Consider the following 25,287-nt stretch of genomic DNA (forward strand, 5'->3'; position numbering starts at 1 on the left):
AGATTTACAACAATCACTAAATTTCATAAGTTTTTAGCGAAGGGGTACATACATTCTACACAAATTAAAAGCAATTAATACAAATTGACAATAAAAAACAATTAAACATTAGATTTAAGCCTTTTGCTACGTAAATACCAGGCCCATGATAAAAATTTAGATAAACCACAGACATATAGTGGGCGTGAATCTGACGTTAAGATACGCAAGGCCTCAATATGTGACCTAGTACCTAAGAGCCGACACAGTGCTTTAAGCCACTTTTGTCTGGGTTTTACATACTCCGGGCATTGGAACAGAAAGTGCGCTAGGGTCTCAGTGCTAGTTATACAAAAAGGGAAAAAGGCAGTTGTCTGAGCCGGAAATTTCCATCGTGCTGTGAAGGCTCTTAGTGGGAGAGTCCCAACTCTAAACTTGAAATAGAGGGCTCTATCAAACGGTTTCTCAATAATGTCCAGATAGAGTTCCCGAATGGGTAGGTCCTTGAACTTCAAAAAGTCCTCCGAAAGTTTTCCCAATGACTGGTCAACATATGTTCGGGACATAACCCAATTCCAATATAAAGTCTTTAGAGTTGCCTTTGGAGGAGAGGATCTATCATCCCATGCTTCACTTAATCCAAGATCGATAAGTAAAGCTTTTACATCTCTCAACCACTTTATTTTGTGCCATCCCGGTGATACAATTAATAGAGTTATCCCAGCAGACGTTGCTTTTTGTTGCAAATCGCTCACTGCTCCAATGACATACGTTCAAACAAAACTCATTGAATATTAGGAGTTCTGTGTGTATATTATCCCTAGTTGTTTAACATTCACTATACTCCTCACTAAACCTGCAGGTCTAATTCATCTAATGCATCTCTATTAAATTCAACAGTATCATCTGGGTAGCTAGTCCTCGACAAGGTGTGCTCCCAGTATGCTCCCAGGGGGCCCCATATATATCACAAGAAGAAATGCACTGCAGGGCTGTAGTGTTACATAAAACACTAAGGGGCAGATTTACAAGCCCCTTGCACCTCTTTTACGCCGCCGTTGCGTTACTTTTGTGACGCAGCGGCGGCGTAAAGCCAGCACCATGCTGCGGGGTATTTACAACGTGACGCATCTGGGAGATGCGTCACGTTGTAAAGCCCTGCGCCACATGTAGGCGTTCTGGCGCAAGGGAGGGGCGTTCCGTCACAGGAACGCCTCCTAAAAGTGGCTGAGTGAAATCTACAAGATTTCACTCAGTCACTTTTAAGGCCATGCTGCGTCAAAACCCTGCGCCTGCTTGAAGCGGGCGTAAGGATTGAACGCAGCATGTTAGGGATAGGGGCACCCCGAGCCTTGCTGGAGCTGCGTTGTGCTTGTGACGCGACTTCAGCAATGCGTCACCTTTCCGACGGGGGATGCGCCACGCATCTGCCCATCCGAGCGCCACGGTGCGCCGCATTGTAAATTGCCATGCTAAACAAAAACTTAAAAATTCAAAAACAGCACGTGGAATAGCACAGAATCAGCACTCTGGGCATACTGCGCGCTCCGCGCTCTGCAGGAATTCTGAGGTGCAGTAAATTATATTAATAAACGCATACTAGCGTCTGTCTCTAGCTTTTAGAGCCTCATTTTGTCACTATTGTTTTCCTGAATTTCTGTGCCCAAATCTGCCTTTCATGCCAACCTCTGTAAACACATTGTACACTTTGGAAACCCTTCATCCTGTATTTGCGCTGCATACCATCTGGGTTAATGGAGTGAGTTCTGGTGGTTCTACTGGAAAGAATGGAAAACTAGGGCCAGATTTATCATAATTAGTCGCAGCTCAACGCAGCAAGACAACGTAATGCTCTGCGTCTAATAGAGAGGGAAGGAATGCGCCATATTTACCAACATATGGTGCATTCCTGCTTTCTATCTGTACAAGCGTACTGTGTGCTGCCAAGCGCCAATGCAGGCTCCCTTGTACCATGGTGCAAGGGGGTGACAGGCAGGATTATTTTTGCGCAGGACGGGACACCTTCCTGCACAAAACCTCCAACTCTGCACCCATGTAACACCTCCCTGGTGCAGAGTAACACAAGGCCGCGACTTGCGCTGCCTTGCGTTACTCCAGATGTACCACTCAATGCAGGCCCATGCAGGGTAGCTTAGCGCGGCTTGGTAAATCTGACTTAAGGATTGCTGTGCCCTTGCGTCACCTTGCAAGGGGAAGGGCAATTAAATCCTTTGATAAATCTGGTCCCTAGTTATTACGTCCTGTCACAGTTTGAAGTATGCTGTATAACATACACTGGAGAGTCTTGGGACTCACACACTTGATTCAGTGTCCAAAAGACCCCTTCCTTAAATAAATGCTCACGACCAGTCAAACCTGTGGAAATCACTGATTTTTATTGTTGGTCATAATTGAATTCAGCTGCAACAAGAAGAAGATGGATGGAACGCTTGAATAAATCTCATTCTCAACCACTAGCAATGGGTCGAGGCTGCACTCCCATCCATTTTTTTCATCCACCATGCCACCTCAGCTTGAACCCAGCCATATGCAAGTCTTGACACTGCTCAGCCCAAACTGCTACACCAGTTCCTTCCTGAACTGGAACACAAGCAGCCCTTGACCGGTTTCACCCTGATTGGGACTCTTTAGTGGGGTGTAGCTCGGTTCCAGTGGTACAGTGAGCATGGGACCCAGGGCTGGGCATACCTGTCACACTTAGGGCATCAGCTGCAACAACAATAAGGTGATGGATGGAATGGTTAAATTAATCTCAGCCACTGGCAATGACTAGGGCCACACTCCAGGCCATTGTTTTTCGCCCACTGTGCCCCTTCACTTTGAACAAAACCATATGCAAATCAGTCTTGACCCTGCTCCAATAGGAACAATCCAGCCTGAACTGCAATGACAGGTCCTCCCTGAACCGGAATACAAGCAACCGAAGACTGGTCTCACCCTGATTGGGGCTTCTCATTTGGGAGTAGCATGGTTTCAGCAGCACTGTGTGGATGGGACCCACGTCTGGGCAGACCCTTGACTTAGGACATCAATTGCAACAAAGGTTGGTTGATGGAATGCTTGAATTAATCTCAACCACTGGCAGTTGCTCAAGGCCACACATCAATGCATCATTTCTCGCCTACTATGCCACCTCAGTTGAAACTCAGCCATATGCAAATCAGTCTTGGCCCTGCTCGAGTAGAAACAGTCCGGCCTGAACTGTCAGGCTGGGTCCTCCCTGAATCGGAACGCAAGCAACAAAAGACCAGTTTTGCAGTTATTGGGGCTCTTCAATTGGGTGTAGCTTGGTTGCAGTGGTGCATTGAGCACGGGCATACCCGTCACACTTCGGACATCAATTGTAACAACAAGGTGATGGCTGAAATGCTTGAAATAATGTCATCCACTGACAATCGCTCAGGGCTGCACTCCAGTCCATTGTTTTTTGCCCACCATGCCACCTCAGTTTGGAACCAGGCATATGCACATCAGTCTTCACCCTGCTCCAATAGGAGCAGTCCAGCCTGAACTGGAGCAGGGTCAAAATTAATTTGCATATGGCTGGATCCAAAAAGCGGTAGCATCTTATGCAAAATAACAATTGACTGGGATGCACTCAGCATATGTGGCCTTTTAGTTGTGTTAAGGCTGGGAGGGGCTAACAAAGAGAATGAATTCTGAGATATTGTTTCCTTCCAGTGGAGAACTATGGATCTGTGCTGAAGAGGATATGGGTTGGATCACATGAAGTCAGCACTGGAAGGGCTCATTTAAAGCGTGGTATCTGTCACAGTTTTAGGCTGATTGGCGTTTTATGTACTTGAAAAGGGTGCGCTGTTACCAGACAGTGGCAAATGGTTGTAGGAATGTAGTGCTTTTGATTCGAAATGTAACAGCATTTGTTGATGTTTATAAAGTAACTACAGAGCACAACTCAACACAGTAACTTAATACAAAGCAAAATAGAACAAGAAAACATAATGGGGAACAGCACAATAAAACAGAACAAAAACAAAATCACAGCACGGCACCACAGCACTAGATCACGCAACCATAACACAGCTTAACAATAGTTGTAAATTTGTGTTGTTGTGCTTTTTCTGTTGCTGTATTGTGTTGTGTTGTTGTTTTGGTGTGTTTCGTAGATATCCTGCATTTCTTTGAGGTGTTGTTGTACTGTTGTGCTGTGTTGTTACTTAGCTGTTTTGTAGTATTTTTGGTGCATTGTATTGAGTTGTTGCGTTGTATATTTTCTGTGTAGTTGTTGCTTTGTTGTGTTGCTCTTATTGTGATTTGTTACTGTAATACTGTGCTGTGGTGTTATTTCTGAACCCCAAATAAAGCCTGTCTACTTAAATATGCACACATATTCTTATCACACATTACCCCTCCAGAATTCTGCCTTAATTTTATGGTAGAATGTATTGGCCCCTTGCAGTGCCATGTATACCACCAAATAAATGTAATAGCGCCAGTCGAAAATGTTTTGTGATCTGGCCCTATAACTCTTCATCTTGTAAAGTTTCTTTTTCAAGTCCTTGTTTTACTTAGTAGCATGAAATTATCTTCGCCCATTGACAAACCAGTACTTGATTGTTAGCCGTTGCTTTACCCGTGGTCTCTGCAGCTTTTGTTCTGACAATTCAATGACCCAGACCAATCCATTTTTATCTTTATATAAGTTTTCGGTTTATTTGGATCTCTCTTGAGTTTTTCCCCACTGGCTTGACCATTCTTGTAATGAACACCATGAATATTAACAGCCTCTTACTTTTCCTATCTTAAGAGGTGCCTTCCAGTATTGGTCGATGTGATGCCTTCTGTTTTTACTTCCCTGTCCACTTCTCTTTCCTTTCTTGTTTTTCCCACATCGTGTGCAGGAGCATACGAAGTTGCCAAAGTATGGTCTTCACCAACTTCAGACTTTTTTTTTTTTAAAGTTGACAACTTTACGAGCTTCAAAATTAAGTTATGCGCGAGAAAAAAGCTGCACAACAGATCAATTGCGAACTCTCCTTCAAAAATGCATTTCCCAAGTATATATTTTCCATAAAATCTTTTTTAGGGAAATGTTTGCCTGTAGATTTATTAAATTATGAAAGCCTGTGTCTGTCCGTGACAATGTGGCATGTTCAGCTGGTCTGGGGATCAAGTGCTGATTTCCTAATTATTAAACCAGGTCCTAAATACCAATTTGAAATCCAGTTCTTGTAGTAAATTGAGTACAGACTATATGGCATCCTTAGGTTAAACAAATGCCTTATATGTTTGTCCATATATCTCTCCCCTCTTACCGCTCCTTAGCCAATATCAGCCTCACCAACCAAGCCACGTCAAGTTTGCCAACTTGAATGCATACTGTGGCTGTGTGTTCCATATCCCTGTGGCCAATGGGCCTCCAGCTGGGGTTCCCTTCTAACGGAAGCTCTCTCATGTGCATGTTATGCACCACTGAACTCCCCGCAGGAGTATTTATTTATTTATTTATAAAGCTTTATATATCGCGAACATGACCCAAGAGGGTATCAGAGCGCTTTACATTACACTGTTTTGAAAACAGAAGATTGGGGTAATATACATACATTCAATATTCGACAGTATGTTTTAAACAAGCATTTACAATGCAATGGTCTCGGCATTGGTAAAGTTAGAGCTATTGGCATTGCTCATGACATTATTTTTGTTTATGTTTTTGTTTTTAAAACATGTAAAGAAACGGCATTGTCATGAGCAATGCCAATAGCTCTAACGTAACCAATGCCGAGACCATTGCATTGTAAATGCTTGTTCTTCTGAGTACCGGAACTTCTCCAGGCCTGAGGAGAGTGCCCGTACTCACCCGGGCCTGTCAGGTGGAAGATTTAGTGACAAGGTTGTGAGTGTCATGAAAAACTGCTACATATTTTATGCATGCTTAGCTCTGGTGCTGGCATTCCAAATTCAAGGAGTTACTGAGAGGACAGAGTGCAAGATTTAGTGACAGGATTGCGAGTGTTACAAATGATTGCTTCGTAATTTTGTGCATGCGTTCATTATCCAAATAAGCCATGTTTAGTGGGGTATAGGTCAATCACGCTAGTCCCATATGCATTGGTGATGGCATGCAGGGCATACATTAACGCGAGCCAGAATGAACCTTACATTGTGTTATAGGTCTTAGAGATAAACATGTTTGTGCTCTTGGTTCGGACAACGTGAGCAGACATAATTGCATACATTTGATATACCTTTTGTACAAGTTCATGTCAGGTCTTGTAGTTCCAATCAGGATTAAATGGATTGAAAAATCTTTCAACAATGTTAATCTAGAACATAGATAAGCATTTCTCCGTTTTTTTATCCAATTAAAACAGTCAAACACAAATTGTGATTCGTAAAATAGTTGCTCTGACATTCATATTAGTGTGTACAGTCAGGCCACTCAGTGCCTCGTCGTTTCGAATTTGAGGGCATTAATGATGCTAACGTTAGGTGCGGGCGTTTTATAGATCACTACGGTGCCCCGTTAAACCGGTGTTGGAAAGGCGTTCGCCGGAGGGGCCGGTCTCACAACCGGTGACTCTTTATATGCACTCGGTTTAAAATTACTTTTACAGCGAAGGGAAAATATGCAGTTCTCAGGATGAGCCTTCCGAGGAAGTGAGAGATTTAGATCATGGTGAGATAAAAGCTTGGCGGACTGTCTGTTAAAGTCCACTTTTCACAAAACGTTATCGAGTAGATTGGGCTCAAACACATTTAGATCCATAAGTCTGCCTCCCGGGGATTTTAAACATAGATGAGGAGTTTCCAGGGGCCCCGCTAGGCCGGTGGCGTGTCCCGATGGCATGGTTGCAGCTCTGTGAGTCTGCCATGAAGCGCTTTGAGAACGTGATGGCGTCGAGCGCGATCGGAAGTATCGGGGTCCTTTGGTGCAGCTCCCGGGATATTAAGTAAGCAGTGAATCTGCCATGAGTGGCTTTAAGGAGCTGAGAGCATAGTAAGGTGGGAGATAGGCGGACCGTTAAGTGATGTCCGCTCCTCCCAAGAACGGAATCATGGAGAGCGCGATCGGACATATAGAGGTCCGTTAGTGCATCGGGGGAAATAAATAAGCAAAAATTAGTGTCAGGGGAAAGCTAGGAAAATCATATCAGACTTACCAGTGTGCGGACGGTCAGCAGTCATGATCTATGTCTGTTACCTGAATGGCGTATGTACGCCGCATGTGGGCGTCGTTTGTAACCAGGAGGAATCACGGGGAGGTGTCTATGTTTTCAGAAAAGGACCACCATCCCAGTCTGTGCTGTCTGTTTTCCGGTGCCTTAGGAGCCGGTGGCGGGCGAGATCTACTTCCGGTAAGGATGGCGGAGGAAGGCAATAGGCTGCCGGGCGAGCTGGGCCTAAACAGCAAGACCGGAGACACCACGCAGAAGCCAGCGTGGGAGTCTGTAACCAACCCCATCTCCGGCGGGATCACTGCGAGTCCGGGGAAATGCCAGCTCCGAAGGCACAAGAGGGAAAGGCGTCCAAAGCACGGTGCGGATCCCGATAGCAAAACAAGGATATCAGGTGAGCCGAACCACAGCGCCGAGTCGCTGAAGACGGACACAGAAACGATGGGCCTTTCGAAGATGTGGATGGGGTCCAGGTGCGAGACGATGCAGCCTCCGGGCTGGTAATCGTTGATGACGAAGGAGATCAGGTGAGGGAGCAACGCCGGGACACCACCGCCTTTCTCCGAGGCACAGCAGAAAATGCCTCGGAGAAACGCCACGTCCTTTTCGGATTTGGGGGCGTGTTTTGCTGTTGTCTCGTCCCTGAGACTTCTCGCAAAAAACACGCCCCCCGATCCGAAAAGGACGGGGCTTCAACGGAGTGACTGGACCTCTTCTCCAGTGGCTGGCCAGCATTTAAGAGGCCAGCCAATGGAGAACAGGAGAGAAGAGGGGCGGGTGCAAGCCCCTCTTCTCAAAGTCATTAAATCTCGCGAGCGAGACTGCGCAAGCGCAGCCTTCGCTAGCCGAGACCTAAAAACTGCTATCTCTTGTAATAAAAGATTATCAAGCTTTATTCAGCCGGCCATGGAGTGACTTCCCCACGCCAGGTCCAGCTCTCAACTGACAATAAAATAATCCCCACATCAACATTCCTTATGGAACCTCAACTGCAAGATTCCACATATGTCATGACTACGACATTAGCCTACCAGTAGGGTCAGCACCCCATCTGCTGTTTCTCCAGCAGGCTTGGGTATTTAGCTCTATGCAGATTGTAGGACCAGACACTGACTATGTCAAGATCTCCTCTCGAGATCACTTGTGTGCCGATTTATCGCGCGTCTATATCGTCACATTAGTCTATATCGTCACATTCATCTATATCGTCAGGTGTATATCGTCACATTCGTGCATGGCTCAGGCCATTGGGAGCAAATAGTTGTCATTCCTGCACACTGCATGATGGGTCAGTGTTCTATGCAAAGGCACTGATGTGCAGGTTTTTCATGGTACAGTAATTCTCAGAGCAGCTTTTTGCGAAGAGTAACTGACGAGCAGACATGCTGCTGTAAAGTAACAGTTCCCTGAGCATATTTACTGTGAAGAGCATGCTTGTAGTATTTATTTCATGTGTACATTCTTATATATAGTAGATATTCTCATGTCTATAGTAGCCATTGTTTTTAAAGCGTTTATTGTGCTGTCATGCTGATGCGCCTAGCATAGCGTGCAGTTGCGGCTGGCAGCAATAGAGAGTGGTGAGTCGGGGACACATTAAATAAAGAAAATAAATAAAAACATACTTACCTGCACGAACGTCTTCCATGCTCCGGTCCGGTTTTATCTCCTCGTCTCTTCCTCCAGTGCACGACCCTCAACAACTCCCCTAATCAATCCTTGTGCTGCTCTCATGCTGTTAATCAGCATGAGAGCAGCGCCAGGATTGGAGGGAGCTGTCTCTCTCTGCACCCCTGAGGACAGTGGAGGCCTGGGCTTGGTCTAACCCAGCTGTCATAAGCAGCCGCGGTCGGTAGTAGGAGTAACTGCAGGGCGGTGACGTGGGGAGGGGCAGGGTGGGGGGTAGTAAACTATGGATTGCGGAGGTTTACAGGTAAGTTAACATATAAATTAATAAAACAAATTTTGTTGCGTGCACAGCATCGCATTTGGGGATGCTGTGCACGCAACGACATTTGTTTTATTAATTTATATGTTAACTTACCTGTAAACCTCCGTAATCCATAGTTTACTACCCCCCACCCTGCCCCTCCTCCTCCCCACGTCACCGCCCTGCAGTTACTCCTACTACCGACCGCGGATAGTCATAAGACAGCTGGGTTTAAGTTTTCAAAGTGCGCATGTCTGGCTGGCTATTACAAGACAGCCGGTCAAAGAGACATGAGCACTTCGAAGTGCCCAGACAGCCCACCCTCCTCCCTGCTGCTGTCACTCAGCCGACCCCACCCTGTCCTGACACTCGGTTCGGGATGCATGGATGAAAAATAAAATGGTAATAAACAAACTTTATTACCATTTTATTTTTTATCTCTGGGGCTTTTTTGGGGCATTTTGGTTAGTAGGGTGATGCTCCTCCGTTTAAACGGAGGAGCTTTCTCACCCCTGGTGGCGTAGAGCTCCCCATTGGCATTATCTCTGGTACAGGAATGCCCAGGGATATATTCCACAGCACAGTATGTTGATCGTCATCATTTGACTGGCACAGTTTGTGAGACAGAGTTTATATCACTTGGCAAAGGAGTTAGGAAAGGCAGTGTTTTTGTTATGGTTATTTTCAACCTGAGCAGGATTTCTCATCCATTGCAACACGTATTGTTCACAGGATTTTTGGGGTGAGTGGAAATCAATCTTTTCAGCTGAAGACGAATAATGATACTGACTTTGGTGCCACTTCTTTAAGTGTTTGATTCTTTTCAGTAGATCACAATTGGAACCATCATTCGAATGCTGCTGCTTTTCTTGCAATGTTTGGGGTTTCCTGGGCTGGTGTGGAGTGAAGGGTGTCTGTCGGGGGGGGGGGGGGGGGGGGCGGGCGTCTGGTGCAAAAATCCATTGTCGAGTCTTCGCAACTCCCTCTCACTTGGTGACTCCGGGGCACTCATCGAGGCCTGTGATTTGGGCGAAATTACGCAGGTGCTACCACCCACTGAAAACAAAGCAATTAAAACCAAACAAAGTAAGAGCGCTCCTACACCAGATCACTGGAAATAGCAAAAAAATAGCTGAATTGGGGATTCTTAATTAGCAGCTGCTGCCAGCAGCAAAATGGATAACAAAACAGAAGATGCCGGCGCAGGTGCAGTGAATTACCGACCTCTGCAGGGACACAGGTTGACTACAGTTCCTCTCTTCCTGGTTCTTTTTCCCATGGTGCCTTGGGGATTGTGCTTCATTCCTATGGTTTATTGTTCTGTTATTGATAGTCAATAGTCTGTGTATTTCCATATAGTGTGCATAACTCAGCCAAGAGGCAGAGCATGGAACATGCAATGAGCTCAGAGGGGTACTCTACAATTGTTGACAATGAAAGAATGTACAAAAAGTATGCCTCGGCCTAGTCTCCAGAAAACAGTCTTCCGCGTGGGTTTAGTTACTAGTGCTTGTTTGTGTATTGTAATGCTTTACTCGGGCAGTTAATGTCGGGCTCTGGAACCTGCCCTTACTTAGTCACTGCCACTGTAGAGTACCTGCTGGCCCTCTGGGTTAGTCGCCTCTGACTTTCCTTTGCTAGTGCTGGTGAAGCCCTATCACACTGGTCATCTGGGTTTTATATCTGGTAGGATAGGAGAGGCAAAGCAATGTACAGCACCTGTAGGATTGCAGACACAAAATAAAAGGCCATCGATAGGAAGTACGGCCCTGCTCGATCCTGCCAATCTATGTGGTCCCCCGAGAATGTTGTATTTCACACAAATGTATCAGAGTATTTTGTGTTGCTGTTGCATTGTTGTTCGCAAGCTGAATGTAATCATACTCCGCCATGTCACATCACTGAGCACGGATCACGGTTGGCATCACTGATTCCACAGTGCCGCCACAGCGTATTGGCCCTCTCATAGCAAAGACTGGGTGAGGATGATATCCTCGTCTCAACGCTTCTAAGTCCAAGATTCTGCTTATTTGCACTGTTGCTTTTGGTTTTCCACTTAACTGGCTCGTTTCTCTCAAAGACGTCTGATAAAGTGTGAGAACTTGGTGTCACATTGGATTCTAACATGGCTTTTGTCCCATTTGTACCATGGACACCCAGTCCGTGGGGAGCCCACCTTTGTTGCAACGACCACACTGCTTTGCACTTGCCGTGACAATAACAATGCCTAGACTGGATTCCTGCCATTTTATCTTCACCAGTCTAGTGGCTACAACCACCTGCAAGCTGCAATGTCCCAGGATTAAGCTGTTTAAATAATCCTTGCAAAGAACTGAGCCGTTTACCACTGCATTTCCAGCCCTCCACTGGCTACAGATAAAACTAAAACTAAAAATCAGGCGCATCATCCAGACAGCGAAAGTAACAGAGATCCTCATTCCCTTTAAACAACCAAACCTATCAGATAATTAAAGGGACTTAGACCTACTTTCCTCTCCACGTGATTCTGTTGGAGATCTGTTCAATCACAAGGCTCACCCTCTGGAACTCTCTTCCACTCCATCTTAGACTTGAACAGGTTTTCCCGAAATTCAGGAAAAGCTTGGTAACATGGTTGTTCCTGAAGCCCACTATCCTCAATGAACCATGATAGACGCAAGATGATCCAGACGGCACCGCCATTTTCAGTCTGGATGCTGGATCCGCCGTGGTAGAATGTGCTACTCAGGAAGAATGAAAGACCTGAGTATGTCAAAGATTTTCATTGCTATGATGATTGAAGACAATAGGAACAAATACCGACTGAAATGCACAATAGGAATTATCCTTTGTTAGTATCCACACGTCGTATCGGTCTGCTGCACTATTGCTTGGAATCTCTGAAGCTATCACGTGGCTGTTTGCCGGTGGAAAGGTGTCTAAGCACTCCTTCTACCTTGAGTGATGAAAGTACTGCCAGGGTGCTTGATGTGGGGAGCCGCACAATCTCTTGTCTGCTACTCAACATGGTCTTTCATCGGACCCTGTTAACTTTCATCAGTTTGCCAAAGGGACACAGTCTTATGTGAGGTTGTAAAAGGAAAATGCGCTTAGAGTCAGAATTCTCTAGTAATGTTTTAGGTAATTGCAGAATGAATGAGTGATGACAGTTCGACTCATAATGCAGGCTACATTTAAAGGATGCTGTTGCGTATACCATAAAGTTCACCTGAAGGCACCTAGGTGGAATTTGTATTGCAAGGTCCAACAAATCCGTGGCTTACATTGATAGATTTATGTTTTCTTAAAAATTGCCATCTAAATCATCCTATCTATGGCACGCTTTCAAGACTGTGGTCTGGGGCCTGATGATGTCTTCCGTCAATTTCTGACTCTTTATTCTGTCTTGATACTGCTGTGCTCTAGGCGTACCAGAATTTCACAGCCGAATGCTGTATTGAATCAGTTGACCTGCACATGCTAAGCGTTGGTATAATGTCACCGACTAACCATTTCTTATATGCTCAGGTGACAGCAATGACCACAGTGGTCACAGCTAGAAGTAAGGCCGGCAGCCTCTTCCACCCTCATTGGCTACCAAACAAGATGTTTGGTGCCTCTGATATCCATTAAGGCTACTGATTTGTTGCCTTCTACCCCTGGCCTATGAGTCTCTTAATTAAACATAAGTCGCTTTCCTCCATGAGCAGGCTTCATATGTGCCTCATACATTGACACCATCTTAAATCTCTAGGTGATTGGCAACAAGATGATAGTCCAATATTCAATGTACATGCTGCACTGAAAGTTGCTGTGATAACCTTTGATGGTGAATGGTGCTAAAAAGTGTTTCTATCCTCAGCTGCCCTTAACAGAACACGAACAATTCTTGATAGAAAATCCCTGCCTTTGTTAGAAAAAAAGAAACTGCTTCAATCAAACCATTAAACAAAAGTAGAGTTATCCTTCAGTGGTCCTCACCCAGTCAGAGACATTAATGACTGAGAAATTCTAACATCCTCGTGAAGAATAACCAACTGAACAGCAAGGCTCACCTGCACCTTTCATTCTTCTTAGGCATCCTAACTGGGACATTCTTAAGGATACATGTATTCCTTTCACATGTGCTGTGGCTACTGGGGGAGTCTCCATTTATTTGGGCAATCAACAAGGAAACTTGACAGACTGGGTGGCTACAGCTCTTTGCTCTTATATCTGTATGATCTTTTCACCAGTGACTGTACAGAATACATTGTGGCACAGCAGAGACAGATGGTAGCCATGCCTTCTTCTTCCTCTCTGGTTTTTTTCTGCAGACGGCTGAGCGGACTCATGCTCCAAGGTCCTTCTCAGGTCACTCATGAGTGAGAACTTTAACAAGAAAACAAAACAAGAAAGTGAGAAGTTGAGATAAGCTCGTTTTTCTTTCCTTTGTAAAAACCTAGCCAGTGGTTGGATGCGCGCTAAGGCATGCAATATTATTGCTTATGGTTTGTAACTTATGATTTTCACCAATGTTTGCAATACTCGAGGGTGACTATAATAAAAAGGTACTATTCAGACATAATGGTGGCACATGGTGCTATAGGTATACGTTTTTTTCCTAGCAACCTGGTCGTGACGAAAGTCATTGTGAGCCAGCAAGCACGTATATTTGGCTGAAACATGTCGACCTGGGATGTGGGAGACCATTAGAATCTCACATCTCATCCACAATCACCAATTTTAACCATACCCAAGGTATCTACAATTAAAACATCCTTAAGGGACAGATCACTTTATGGCAGTTTGAACTTACTCACACCTCACGAATTAAGAAAAGATCTGCTCCACTGTAATTTAGGCATCGCAGCACACCTGAGATGCACTAGGCGTCTTGGGTGGGAACCTTATGATGAAGCATGCCAGTTACTAGGTTAGTGGGTTAGGGTTCTTTTAAAAAAAAAAATAATAATTCTCTTGACACAGTAGACGGCATTTTTGACGCTTTATATGAGTGGTAGCAAGCTCATTTCCATTTAATTGTTAGGAGAACTTTAACACACATGCTGTATGCAAATGTACTGTAGCATTGTTTCATATGTCGCCTGCAGGGAGAGCACATGGCTGCCGACTTTTTCCAGGCACTTGCAGTGGATTATGGCCATAATGGGGCAATTATTGTTCTTTGTAGGCCATTCAGCCCCATATCAAGCTCCACCAGGAAGTTCCTGAATTCTCAACTGTACAGTCTGGCCCTGACTTTAGGGAGGCGTGGTGAAAACTGCCAGGGGTGAAACCAACCTACTAACAAATCACAAAGGCTGATGGGAATTCCATCTAAAAGGGGGTGGGGCTCCCACTATACTTGCAGTATACCCACGGGTAACTGTTTTAAGAAAAAATTTAAATACTGGCTTTTTGATTTTTAATGTACAGCACAAGCACCTGGTCACAACAGATCTCTGTATTGGCGTCAATAGACCATATGTGGCGTGTAGGGCTCTTTTGAAGTGCAATATAACAAAATATGACTTAATATAACCAAGGAGCATTGAATAGGCTCCTAATGCACCGGTTGCTTAATGCATTTTGAATTTGCCATGGTGGGCTCTAACTCCGAAGCACACCAGCAAATGAAGAGGTATTTAAACAGGCGCGCATAGAGGCCAGGAGCTTGATTATTACAATCTTCAGAAAAATGTAACACGGAACGTGCAATTTTACCACAACCTAGTAATTACATCCCAGAATTACTTGCGCTTCTTGATCACTTCATTCAATATGCAGCAAATAGCAGCTTCCTCGTTTGAGTGTAGGGCCCCATAGACGGCGCACGGTGGCCTTTCGCACACAAGAGGGCTGAATCTGTAATCCATTGGAGGGGGCTGGGATGGAGGGGTGGGGTTTGTTATGGTGGAAGGCTATGCGTGAGGTACATTGGCTGTCGAATTTAATGTAATTTGTGTTTTGGTAATGCATTATGGACAGTTTGTGTCTGCGCATGTGGGGAAGGGTGCTAGAGGGGAGGCCACAGCCCGCACATCAGTTGTACTCAGAACTTCAGCAGAGTTAGCATGGGCTCTTTAAAGCTAGGAAAATTAATGAACCTTGTTTGATTGTCTGGCACATTTGATCATTACATTCAGCCAGTTGCAATAGGTGGCAGGCAGGATTCCCTGTATGAAATACATGTGCTGGTAGGTGTGGGGTTGTGTCCTTTTTGAACCAAGTGCAGCCATGTTTGTTGTGGTTGGGCTTTGCATGCACTATCTTCGCAGGTCTCATGCTCTTCAACAAGACCCCTGCCTCGTTATGCCCCTGTTTCAGCCTGCACTGCGCTACCTCAGTGGGCCTTGTCGCAACCCATTTCCAGACACTGCGCGTGGTGCAGCACATGGAGCATTATACAGGGCCTGATTGTTGTTTGTGACTGCGTTATGAAATATAGTTTTTAATTAGATGTATGCTAAATCTGGCTGGCATAGCTGGACGCCATTTCTATAACTAAAGCGCGCACGCAAAAAAGCGTACATTGAGGTTGCTTGTATCTCACCATAGAGCTGGACCATGTAATTGAGTGTGAAATGCCACTTAACCTGGAGTAAGGCAGAAGGTTAAATATGATGCGCATTTTGATTGTTTGCTCTATGCGAGCAACATTGTGACGGCTTTGTTGCGCAGTCCCTATGTTATATTGCACACTTAAGGGCATGGAAAAGGGCCTTTCTCTTTCACTAAATGGTGAAAGGCGTTATTTTTGTGCATATGCTACAAAAACACCACACGCCTAGAAGGATGGTATGAAGGCAGTAACATGCGACGTCTGAAGGGGATCATTAGGCAGCACCAACATTACATTGTGATTTGTGGTATGCCTGTAGTTATTGTGCTTGCTCCTTGCCGCCTCTTGAAAATCAATACTTTTTAGAGAAGGGAACATCTAATTCACCCTTGTTGGATCTCAGGAGATAGCCCTTGCATTGGAAGAGCAGAAGAACAACAGCTTTGCAGTATTGGTGTTTGGTGTTGTGAATTTTTGTGAAAGCCTATAGCTTGATTTAAAAAATCCTGCTCGCCTTCTGGTGGTTTATCACCTAATTCATATTATGGAATCTTCCAGGAGTGAAGAAGTGTTTTGAAATTTTTTAAAAAAATGATGTTGCATCAGAAACTCCTGCGAGGGTATCCGCTGTAGTACGAAGCGATCAATAGCTAATTAGGAGCACCAGCCATGACTTACTATAATGCCTTTCTAGTAAACAAGAAATGCAGTGCGATTTTCATTCCAGTGATGGAATTGTGCGCATTAATGAACAAATGGACAAGTTGTTGTGAAGATTGCTTTCAGTGCGACAAGCATGCTTCTGAGTGAGCAATGGATGCCAGGGGCTGAGTGTGTTCTTGTCTCACAGGCGTGAGCTGTGTTACTCAGCCGTGCGGTAGAGTTAAAATAGAAACTCTTGGATCAGTCATGGTCATCTGACGTGATAGTGCCAGGAGAAGGATGGGTAAAAATGCAGGATACATGTAAACAGCAAAAACACTCAAAAAGTTGGACTTGTCATTGAAGAGGAAAATTCTACCAAACCAGGACTGACAACCTATTGGAGTAAAATGACCACTCATATGTCCAGCGATAAAAGTCTTGGACTGAAAAATCTCGATGAAACCTGGTCTGATCACATGTAAGGTGAGAAAGAGCATGAAACTGAGAGCGGACTAAAGAAATATTCTAGACTTCAAAGCACAGAAAAGTACCTCTATCTAGAAATGGCACAGACTGTGGATTCACTGGGAGCGAGATACTGATTTTTCTTTACAATGGTAGTTCTTTTTGGTGGGAGCAAACAAAAACGCCGAAATATGGTTTCTTCCCATTACTTCCATAACTGTCGAGCCGTCCGATGACGCATTTGTGGGTTTTTTCAGTTAGCGCCTTCCTGGCCCTGGTTCTAGACCTGGGGCTGCAGGTTGAGACTGAAGAGGCTAGTCCTCTCTACACGTGGTAGCTTAAGGGGAGGTCTCTGGTCACGCCACCACCACGGCGAAGGAGTTTCACGAAGAGCTTCAAATGCAGGTACAAGCAGCAATGCCAACAATATCATAGATGGATTTGGCTTCAGCTACTCCCACTGCCTGTTGCGCCACGTGTTGGTCCCATTCTAAAAAAAAAAGATTCTGGAACCTATAGAGAAATGTTTAAATTCCTATGATCCACGTTGCAGATCGCTGAAGGTGACTGGTTTTACTTTTCAGGTGTAATCTGGGATTATGGTGTATCAGATGGTCACACTGCTTGTCTGGGATACTGGACCACATCTGTTTGCATTGTATCGCGACACTTACCATGAAGGTCGTCATTTTACAATAAGGGCAGATATAGAGAGAATTGAACCCATACCTGCCAGGGTCCCAGTGTTAGAGCCCTGTTTTTATGGGAGTCTTGCAAGCAACTCCTTGTGTCTGCTCATGTTATAAAACTACAGAAGTTGAGCCCATGCTTCAGGAGTCAAGATCTTATAAAGGAACTTGGGATAAACCATATTAGAACATGGGGAAATCCTTGTGTATAAGGCATCACAGCTCCCCAGGGGTTGGAAGGTTTGCCATGGGGATCATGTGACAAGGAGATGGATTTTCTCTCCTCCCCAAACTAACAACAAGCCTATGAGTTATACGGCTGTCTCAGTTCTTTCTGCAATCAGCTGGCAGCCCTGGTTGCAAAGATATCACCGGGGGGCATATGTATCAACATCACCATTTGCGATTCTCAAATAGCGATTTTTAAGGAATCGCTATTTGAGAATTGCAAAACGGGATGTATTTAAAAAATTGCAAAATTTTTGCGATTTCTTAAAATTCCTTAATTGCGATTAGCAAATTGCGAAATCGCAATTAAGGAATACCTGCCCATTCATTCCTATGGGCCAGGAGACCCATAGGAATGTATGGGAAGTAATTCTCAAATTGCGAATCGCAATTTGCTAATCGCAATTTGAGAATAATTTCAAAGGTGCAAGGGTGTCAAGATGACACCCTGATACACCCCTGAAATTAGCATGTGTGGTCATATGGCGCACATACATGCCCTAAGGGCATGTATGTGCGTCACGTGGCACTTTGTAAAATTACAAAACGTGCATTTTTAAAAGAATTTGCAAATTAACACCAACTAGTAGTTGGTGGTAATTTGCGATTTCTTAAGGATTAATCGCAATCCTTTGGTGAGTGTTACATTTCATTTAAGAAATCGCAATTTGCGATTTCTTAAATGCTTACGCAAACTTAAGAAATCGCTAAATTAGCGATTCCTTAAATTTGCGTTGGGAATTTGCCTAATACATCCCGTTTTGCGAATTTTCAATCGCAAACGCTGTATTTTGCGAATCGCAGCGTTTGCGACTAAAAATTCGCTTGATACATATGCCCCCGCATGAAGTAATTGCAGGTCTCCCTCACAGGACCCTATGAAAAGTCTGACAGCGGGTCTCCCAACTCCAAAATTATTTTTTTTAAACAAAATTCATTGCATTTTTTTTTAATAGTAAAATAGACGATATTAGAGGAGAATGATGTCCACCTTGGAAGCTCATATAATAGTATTCAGACTGTAACACAATAATATATTGAGTATAGTAGACTTCAGCTTAAGGTGTGGCAGATCAAAGCTCCCACCTGCATAATCATAATGGCGAAACAATGGGCAGATGAAGTGAAAGATTTTACCAACCTTAAAAGGCCTCTCCCAAAAAATATTAAAGTGCACAGTTGTTAAGGGAGAGAGGCACGAGGGACATTGCGACAGCCAGGGAATGTGAATGTTAATTAGCATTTTAATCAATATCTGCTCAAATGTAACTGCCACAACTGTTAAACTGGACTTGTTATCCTAGTGAAACCTTGATTATTAGCGACTAATCTAGTGCTGAGTATAAAACAAACAAGCATTGGCATAGCCAATAGGTCTCGCTTTTGGGACCTTATAAGTGTTTAGCCATGCAACAGTTGCATAACTAAACACTTATAAAGTCCCAAGAGCGAGACCTATTGGCTATGCCAATGCTTGTTTTAACTGTTGCAATCTATTGAAGCCTCACGGAGAACATCAAAGCGGCCGTGCGGCCGTGAAAGTGAAAGTAATTGCGGTCAAGCGCGGCGCGCGAGCCCGCGCACATGCACTGTAGCTCTAGGCTGGCCTGGTAGCACTTTTTGGAGCCCTCACAAAATGTCTCGCCAGACCAGCGCATGCGCTGGTCAGGCGCGACCTAAATTGCGGTCAAGCGCAGCGCTCGAGCCCGTGCACATGCACTGTAGCTCTAGGCTGGCCTGGTAGCACTTTTTGGAGCCCTCACAAAATGTCTCGCCAGACCAGCGCATGCGCTGGTCAGGCGCGACCTAAATTGCGGTCAAGCGCAGCGCTCGAGCCCGTGCACATGCACTGTAGCTCTAGGCTGGCCTGGTAGCACTTTTTGGAGCCCTCACAAAATGTTTCGCCAGACCAGCGCATGCGCTGGGTCAGGAGCGACCTAAAAAATCTTATACTATAGGCGTGAGAAACATAGCAAAAAAACATAAAAGTATCCCAGCCCCGCATTCCTTCGAGAATTTTAGGGACTGTTAACAAATACACAACATTTATGGTCAAATGATGCCAAACAGGCTGTAGTTGGGACCCATTCATTTACCCTCTGAGAGATCCAAGTAGATGAACTCTTGAATGTATTAATGAAGTGCAGATAGCTGCCCACGAGCAGAATCTGAGCAGCCATTTCATGAAATGGAAAGCAGCCCCCTGCCAGGGGGCACCACGGGGAATCCATGATTATTTCGCCAGCTCCTTGCATGTGACATGAAAGCAAACCATTCCTGTTTACGTGTTATTGGACTGAATGCCGAAGACGTCACATGGAGACAGCGGTAAAATGATCGTGAGTTACTCCCCGTTCTGATGACCTAAACTGCAACGAGAAGAAAAAATGGTTGTTAAGTCGAATATAAGAAGCTGGGAAGCGCTATTACGGGTAATGTGCCAACGAGAAGGCACTCTGGGAATTGGTAAAAATAGCTTGTAGTTGAACACGGATAAACCAAGTCCTACTTACTCATTAGAGTAGATCTTCCCATAATAATGTTCAGTACAGCTGATATTTATGAACTGCCTGGCCTAATCGGGGAAAGGGGGGGTTGCATGGAGGGGCAGGTGGTTAGGGTCGCAGGGCCCACAGATATTTTCAGGGAGAGATGTCCCATGCGCGCTGCTGTTCAAGTGCTAGCCGATGTGCACAGAAGGGTGAGGGACCGCCTCAGGGTTTGAAATTGACCCAAGGTGGCCCACCAATCCTTGTCTCTGTTAGTGAGAGACAAGAAGGAGAAGGGAGCGGTTTTCTGGGACGAGTTGGTGTAACAGAAAAGCCATGATTTTAAGATTCTGTGTCGTCTAACACGTAGCACCCTTCCAAAATGAAAGCACATTCGTGTTTCAACAGTGAACCCTCAACCTGCACATCAACACCCCTACTCTCCTGTACAGGCATGCACACCTTCCCAAAAAACACCTGCCAAACAGGATGCTTGAGAGCTGGTAGGAAACAGTGGCAGGGCTTTCTTTGGGTGTTAGAGCCTGAAACTGAAAATGGTCGCCGAGCGATGCAGCCCACACACTAACCTGCCCAGATGGTTGGTGCAGTCGCAACAGTTTCTCGCCTGAGAGAAGGGCTTCTGTTGTTGCTTTTTTCAAGACAACACACTTCGTGAAGCTTGCAAATAAAAAAAACGATTTTGCTTTGCAACTTTGAACCCCTCTGATAACATATCCATCCTGATGGTCCCTTGCTTGCCAATCATTATACTGACCACTGGACTACCAGGCGACACTCCTGATGTTTTGTGGGAAATTCTTAAAGTTTATGTGAGTCAAAACTAGCACAGTATGAGTTATAATGCAAACTTTCCCCCAGTGGCAGCTGCTCGGAACATGGGTGGTGATGCGCAGGGGAGGGATAAAAAATAAAAAAAAACGTACCTTGTCCACCGCGACACCTCTCCCGCCGCCGCACGACTCCACACGACTCTCCTCTGTCCTGGAAGGAAGGTGTGCTGGACGCACCGGAACCACCCAGGCTTCTGGACTCTCCCAGCCAATCACAACACGGATTGGTCTGAGTGCCCTGTTTGGACGCTCAGGCAGTGCCTGGGAGCCTGGGCATGTTCTCCATGGGGCTGTGCAACACAGCCCACTGGAGAACATGCCAAGTGCGCATGATAGTTTGGCCGGCCAAATCGTCTTGTGCATTTAGAGGAGGGCAAACCACTCCTCCCCTGCTCTGGCGTCCTAGCCCAGCCCCGTACTGTGGTACTGACACCATTTTATTCAAATATGTTTATATTTTAATCTATTTTAAGATTCTATATTTATCATGAATTTTATATGATGTATGTTTTTTAATGTGCTTTTTTGGCTGTAATAACCGCAATAAAGCTTCCATGAATGAATGAATGAATGAAATGTGGCTTAGTTTCACATACTCTTGTCCTTTCCTTGACTTTGCTGTGTAAAGGATGTCTGGAAACAGGCCAGAAGATGGCTGACACAATCAAGACTGCTGTTGATTTTCTGGGAGATGGGTTGATGGTGTTATCTTTCATCATCTGAAAGCTAATCTCATAAGGATGTTCGTGTTCATCAAGCCAGTTGTGTCCATCGCAAAAGTTGTAATGGGCATAAGCAAGAGTTATTTCGGGCATTGGCAGTGACGTTGGTGACTTGTATGATGAGCAGTTATCTTCACTGATGATTCTTGCTTTAATTTGTGCTTTGATAGAGACTATGATGATCTTTAACTCAAGGCATTTTGTTCCAGACAGCGATTGGTGCAAACGCTACCAGTGTCTTAGAATTGCCCTTTGAATATCACCATCTATCCTGGAGGTAAGAAGACAGTAGTGATGTTGATAATACTGCAGGTTCATCTGCAGGAGCACCAAACAGATATTTAGAAAATAAAGGTTCACCTAGAATCGACTCCATATCTTCAAGTTCTTTTGCGGTATGCTCCTGGGTTATTTGCTGGAATTATTGCTCACTCTCTCGTGTCAATGAGCTCTCTCCATTCTTGTGACCCTGCTCATCCGATTCCTGGTCTGGTCCAGCTGTCCCCATCGGTCCCCCTGCCATCTTGTGTTCTGGTCCTCTTAGGCCTTCCCATCTTCGCTCTTGTCTTCTTGGCCCTGTGTCTTGTACTCGTGATTCTTCTAGCACTGCATCTAATCGCCTGGGCCATCTTGGTCCTGGTTCTCTTTGTCTGGGTCCTTCTGAGCCTCGTCATTATGGTGCTGGTCCTCCTATACCCCCAGGTTCAGTCTCCGTAGTCTTCCTGGCTCGAGCTATTGTGGTTCTCCTGATCTTCCTCACCCTGGTCCTGCTACCCCCAGGTACTAGTCTTTCTGCGCCAACTGATACTCTGTGTCTCTCGTCCTATGGTCATGGCCCTCCTTGTAATCCCAAGCCTGCCCCTGGTCGTCTTGGTACTGATCCTTCTTGCTCTGGTCCTGGCCCTCCTGGCTCAGTTCCTCTTGGTATCCTTGGTACTGCTGTTATACCTGCTGCTTGCCAGTGTGACTGAGTGTGTGGAATGTTGGTGTATGGCGATGCAGTGGAATGTTGGTTGAGCGAGAGAGTCAGATGGAGAATGGGCTGAGCAGCAGGAAGGCTGCTCCTGGAGGGGCTTTTATCTACTTAAATAAACATCTCACATAATTTACCCTGGACTACTGGATGTCATTTTACTACAATATTTTATGGCGATGATTATTTGAGGAGGAACCTACGTGTGTTAAGTGAAGAGTTGAAGAAACTGTGGAAACATAATCTTCAAGAAACAAGAGCCTAAGGAAACTACATGAGGACATTGAAACTGCAAAAAGAAGTACTTCAAACATTACTTTAGCAACCTAGTAGTACAGAGGAGGACTGTATAGCCTCCAGCCCCACCAGTGTCTTATTCTATCGGACAGCCTACCAGCCAAGGCATGCACAGGTCTGTACAGGTTGGCGTTTCATACAAGGGCTACAACTGGGCACCTCCTACAGCTTGGAGTATGTTGCAACATTTCATGGTCCTATACGGATTGCGGGCAAGGCGTGATGGTTGTGGCCAGTCTTCATAAGGAAATTGTGTACCCTGTATATTACTTTGGCTCAACTGTGGTACTGACACCATGAGGAGGGGACTGTGGTACTGACACCATGAGGAGGGTACTGTGGTACTGACACCATGAGGAGGGTACTGTGGCCCTGACACAATGAGGAGGGTACTGTGGTACTGACACCATACGGAAGGTACTGTGGTAATGACACTACTTAGGAGGGTACTGTGCTACTGACACCATGAGGAGGGTACTGTGGTACTGACACCATGAGGAGGGGACTGTTGTACTGACACCATGAGGAGGACAATGTGGTTCTGACACCATGAGGAGGGTACTGACACCATGAGGAGGGTACTGTGGCACTGACACCACGAGGAGGTTAATGTAGTACTGACACCAATGAGGAGGGTACTGTGGTACTGAAACCATGAGGAGGGCACCGTGGTACTGATACCATGAGGAGGGGTCTGTGGCACTGGCACCATGGGGAGGGTATTGTGGTACTGACACCGTGAGGAGGGTACTCTGGTACTGACACCAAAGAGGAGGGTACTGTGTACTGACACCATAAGGAGGGTACTGTGGTACTGGCACCATGAGGAGGGTACTGTGGTACTGGCACTACTTAGGAGGGTACTGGGGTACAGGCACCATCAGGAGGGTACTGTGGTACTGACAGCATAAGGAGGGTACTGAGGCACTGATCCCATGAGTAGGGTACTGTGGTACTGACACCATGAGGCGAGTACTGTGGTACTGACACCATGAGGAGTGTACCGTGGTACTGACACTACTAAGAGGGTACTGTGGTACTGACACCATGAGGAGGGTACTGTGGCCCTGACACCAATGAGGAGGGCACTGTGGTACTGGCACCATGAGGAGGGTACTGTGGTACTGACACTACTTAGGAGGGTACTGTGGTACTGACACCATGAGGAGGGCACTGTGGTACTGACACCATGAAGAGGGTACTATGGTACTGACACCATGAGTAGGGTCCTGTGGTACTGACACCATGTGTAGGGTACTGTGGTACTCACACCATAAGGAGAGTACTGCGGTACTGACACTACTTAGAAGCGTACTGTGGTACTGGCACCATGGGGAGGGAACTGTGGTACTGGCACCATGAGGGGGGTACTGCAGTACTGACACTACATAGGAGGGTACTGTGGTACTGACACCATGGGCACGGTGCTGTGGTACTGACATCATGAGGAGGGTACTGTGGTAGTGGCACCATGGGGAGGGTACTGTGGTACTGACACCGTGAGGAGGGCACTGTGGTACTGACACTACTTAGGAGGGTACTGTGGTACTGACACTACTCAGAAGGGTACTGTGGTACTGACACCATAAGGAGGGTACTGTGGTACTGGCACCATGTAGAGGGTCCTGTGGTAATGACACTCCTTAGGAGGGGACTGTGGTACTGACACCATGAGGAGGGTACTGTGGTACTGACACCATAAGGAGGGTACTGTGGTTCTGACACTTCTTAGGAGGGTACTGTGGTACTGACACTACTTAGGAGGGTACTGTGCTAGTGACACCATGAAAAGAGTACTGTGGTACTGACACGATGAGTAGGGTACTGTGGTACTGGCACCATGAGGAGGGTACTGTGGTACTGACACCATAAGGAGGGTACTGTGGTACTGGCACCATGAGGAGGGTACTGTGGTACTGACACCATAAAGAGGGTACTGTGGTACTGACACCATGAGGAGTGTACTGACACCAATGAGGAGGGAACTGTGGTACTGACACCAATGAGGAGGGCACTGTGGTACTGACACCAGAAGGAGGATACTGTGGTACTGGCACTATGAGGAGGGTACTGGGGTACTGACACTACTTAGGAGGGTACTGTGGTACTGACACCATGAGGAGGGCACTGTGGTACTGACACCAAGGAGGGTACTGTGGTACTGACACCATGAGTAGGGTCCTGTGGTACTGACACCATGTGTAGGGTACTGTGGTACTCACACCATAAGGAGGGTACTGCGGTACTGCCACTACTTAGGAGCGTACTGTGGTACTGGCACCATGGGGAGGGAACTGTGGTACTGGCACCATGAGGGGGGTGCTGCAGTACTGACA

The 25,287-nt window shown here is 45.7% G+C and overlaps 1 protein-coding gene across 2 annotated transcripts in view; it reads left to right on the top strand.

Annotated features, from left to right (window-relative positions):
* NOL4 (nucleolar protein 4) overlaps positions 1 to 25,287 on the top strand; it is a 666,365-nt gene that overhangs the window by 249,798 nt on the left and 391,280 nt on the right. The window lies entirely within an intron of this gene.

This window comes from Triturus cristatus, chromosome 5_1 (assembly GCF_964204655.1).
Source record: "Triturus cristatus chromosome 5_1, aTriCri1.1, whole genome shotgun sequence".
Lineage (NCBI taxonomy): Eukaryota > Metazoa > Chordata > Amphibia > Caudata > Salamandridae > Triturus > Triturus cristatus.